Raw genomic sequence first — 3,507 nt, 5'->3', positions numbered from 1 at the left:
AGTAACTGTACTCTACTTTTGAGGTACCACAGTCTTTTTTTTTTTTCAAAGCGTTTATTGTGAATTAAGTGATAGCTTAATTGAGTGATACGACAGATCATCAGTTTTACACTCAACCAATTATAGTTTGTTTCGTTGCAATGATTACAATCCCTTCCATGCACCATCAGTTATAAGTATCTACCTCTATTCCTTTTAATTTTCTTTTTGATGTACGCAAAACACACAGAAAATGTATATTCATTTAAATGTCCAAAGGACACATTTTGCAAACCAGCCTCCTGCCTGCAGGCACACAGCCTTTCTCATTCCTCATGGGTCTAGAGTCCTCAGCTGCTCTACCGCTCTATGCCATCACCTCTGCCTCCATCTCTGCTTTTCTGGTTAGGATACCATGCTCCATTCATGTTCTTCCCTCTTGATGGCCCTAGGGGACCATCATTTCCTAGAATGAAAGATTAACTACTCCCCTTTTTTATCCCCGCATCTTCTACATTTACAGTTGTGACAATCACAATTAGTCATGATAACAATTACTTACTATTGAATCAAAAGAATCCTATCCCCATCTCCTTTCACCAGACCCATCTAGACAAGATGAAAACTATTCAGTGGGGATTCTACTTTACACCCTTCATTCTGAAACTAAGTACACTCTTGAAAGCTTGTAAGCCAGCCCCTTTGTGCCTTTATTTGTTGTTGTTAAGTGCCATCAAGTTGATTCTGACCCATAGCGACCCTGTATAGGGTTTCCAAGGAGCAGCTTGAACCACCAATCTTGCAGTTCAAATGACTTTGCAGTCTGACACATTAGCCCACAGCGCCACGGCAGGACTCCTTGTGCCTTTATAGCCCCCCATTTTTGGTAGCCAATGTCTAAGTTGCCTGTTCCTATCAACCCTGTGTACTGAGGGGACAGGCTTGATTCTTGATACAAAGAATCCTCCCCTTTCAGTTGGAATTTTGAGCAACTACATCCATAAGCAAGGAGCTCTGGTAGCATAGTGGTTACGAGTTGGGCTGCCAATCTCACGGTCAGCAGTTCAAAACTACCAGTGGTTCCGTGGGAGAAAGATGAGGCGTTCTGCTCCCGTCAAGATTTACAGCCTCGGAAACCCTGTGGGGCAGTTTTCTACTGTGTTTCATGGACAGCCTGTAAGTTGGCTCAATGGTACCTAACAATAAAGCCTTAGAGAACCTGGGAGGGTAGACCCAGACCAGTGACTCCCCGGTTTTGGGATTCCACAGATTTCACAGAGTGGTCAAACTCCAAAGAAAAAATCTTAGGATCCAAACTAGAATTTCCAAGTTTTAACTTTGTTAAGTAAGAACTTAGAAACCAAAAAAAACCTTATCCTTCACTATCACCTAATATCATAGAAGAAATAACACTCTGTGTATGTGTGTGTTTGTATGTGTTTGTGTGTGTGTGCCTGTCTGTCTGTCTCACACACACATAGAGAAGGGGTCACTTTAGCATAAAAGACCAGCCCCATTGCCACTGAGTCTATTCTGACTTGTAGCAACCCACTACAAAGTATAAAAGAGAGTCCTTGATACATGTAGTACATTTGGCTTTGTTAAGGGCTCTGTATTCACTTTCATCTCTGCTTCAGAAGTGTGAAAACCTTTTACTACCAACACCAATCTGCTAAGTGGTCGAATAGAGACTCCCTCCCTTCAGCTGCATGTCCCCAGAGCCCATTACATCCCAGAAACAGGGAGCATCTAGACACCCTTTACTTTGGAGCGTCCCTACCAGAAGAATGAGGAGCCTGTGATTCACAGAAAGATTGAAGACACTAGGGAAGGTCTCACTCTCCTGACAGGGGTCTCTAGCAAGGGAAGCCACACAGAACCCAGACAAGATATAAGGAAACCTCCCATCCCCAGCACTGCCCATTCTAACCAGGGTTCTGGCATCCACCACTTGCCTGGAGCCCCCAGGATACCAGAGCAAAGAGAGGTTCCAATACAGGGTCTGGGTGAAGACACTGGGGGGCCTCCAGGCTATGAACAGGGAGGTCCCCTCCTTGAAGACAGCCACAGCCTCCTTGGGGACTCAGAGACTGGGGCATGTGTAAGGCATGTGTACAAATACTCTGGCTGGCTTTTGTGGCTGTAAAGAACAGTAGCTTATTCAGGGTCGCTCAAGTGGGTGAAAGGGTGTTATCCTAAGTGTTCCTAGACAGGATTCTATGCCCTCTACACCCACCTAACCAAGCTGAACTAACAGAAAGGAGTCTTTGACAAGTCACAGACCCTGCTAACATAAATACACACTGAAGTTGGGCAGTTAGTCTCAGAAAGTGTTCTCAAAGTTTCCATCTGAAAGACCTGAACATCCCCACCCTACTTAATGGGACACTGGCTAGAACCTACTAGCTAAGAACCAGGACCCTAGGGTGAGCAAGAGGATGAAAGGGGAATCCCCAGAGGGTGCAAACAGTCAACATGTTAGGCTGCTAACTAAAAGGTCAGAGACTCAAGTCCATCTAGAGACACCTTGGAAGAAAAGCCTGGCTATCTACTTTTGAAAATACAGCCACTGAAAACCTGATGGAGCTCAGTTCTCCTCTGACACACATGGGGTCACCATGGGTCAGAGTCCACCTGATGGCACTTTGTTTTTTGTTTTGTTTTGTTTTAAAGCTTTTATTGTCAATTGAGTGGTAGTGTGCATGGAGAACATCTGTTTTGCACTCATCCTATCATATTTCGTTTCATTGCAATGATTACAATTCCCTCCATGCATCATCATTCAACAGTGTTTGCTTCTATTCCATTTCTTGTTGTTGGGTTTTTTTGTTTTTGTTTTTGTTTTTTTGGTGTACACAAAAACACTCAAGAATATATAATCATTTAAACAACTAAAGGGCACATTCTACTAGCCAGTACACAGCCTTTCTTTTTCCATGAGTCTAGAGTCCTCAACTGCTCTGTCTCTTCGTGTCGTCATCTCTGCCACCATCTCTGGTGTTGCTGCTTCTCTGAATAGGGTCCCACATTTGGCAACTTGTTTTATTGTTTAAGGTCAGAGAAGAGAGCCCCCAGTCAAGGTGGAGACAGACAAAGTTGACAGGAAATGCAAAGAGCCAAGAACTGTTCTGCACGCTCCTAGACTCTCTGAGAGTACTTAATCCCAAACGGTGCAGCTCTTTCTCGGTAATGGACTGTCTTTCCATCCTCCTGATATTAAGGGGTTACAAGTAGAAATGCAGAGAGCATCAAGGGAGCCAAAAGGGTTAAAGAACCAGAACCCCAGGAGAGCAAGTTCCCATATACTCAGCCTTTGGCAAGTTTACAAACACAGGGCTATACCCCTGGCCATCTGACCTTAACACGCCACCAGCTCTCTGCTCTTGTAGAGTTTTTCCTGATCCTACCAATACATTAGAGCTCACCCAAATGCCCAAGAGATGCCAAGATCTGACCAGTTACAAACCTTTTTCTCATCAAGCCCCAACGGCCTCATCTCTGGCCTGTCTATAAATCTGCTGACCTTGG

This window comes from Chrysochloris asiatica, unplaced genomic scaffold, assembly GCF_000296735.1.
Source record: "Chrysochloris asiatica unplaced genomic scaffold, ChrAsi1.0 scaffold00110, whole genome shotgun sequence".
Taxonomy (NCBI): domain Eukaryota; kingdom Metazoa; phylum Chordata; class Mammalia; order Afrosoricida; family Chrysochloridae; genus Chrysochloris; species Chrysochloris asiatica.
Note: the sequence above shows the minus strand (reverse complement) of the source record.